Consider the following 486-nt stretch of genomic DNA (forward strand, 5'->3'; position numbering starts at 1 on the left):
TCCATTGATGTGATGGACACATTGGCACATCAAGTGTGTGAATTGAATGGTGATGAAGCTTTGGAAACCGTTTTGACTACATCCATTGATAATGGTGTAGAGTGTGGTAATGAAGTCAAGGAAGCCCTTGGTGATCTTAACTCACTACAAGGATGCCCGGAAGCTCATAATATCTCTTTAATTTCTTTACCATGCAGTGATGAAAAACTTGCACCATCTATTGTTAAATCTTAAAAATTGGAGTTGAAACCTCTTCCCGATCATCTAAAGTACTTGTACTTGGGTGACAAGGAATATTTACGTGTGATTTTTCCTAACGAGCTTAGTGAATTACAGAAGCAAACACTTCTAAGGGTGCTAAGGAAGCACAAGACAGCCATAGGATGGACAATTGCTGATATCAAGGGTATAAGCCCTGCCGTTTATATGCACAAAATATATTTGGAAGGCGATGCAATGCCTATAAGGGAAGCGTAACGTCGTTTG

Source organism: Papaver somniferum, chromosome 9 (assembly GCF_003573695.1).
Source record: "Papaver somniferum cultivar HN1 chromosome 9, ASM357369v1, whole genome shotgun sequence".
Classification (NCBI taxonomy): Eukaryota; Viridiplantae; Streptophyta; class Magnoliopsida; order Ranunculales; family Papaveraceae; genus Papaver; species Papaver somniferum.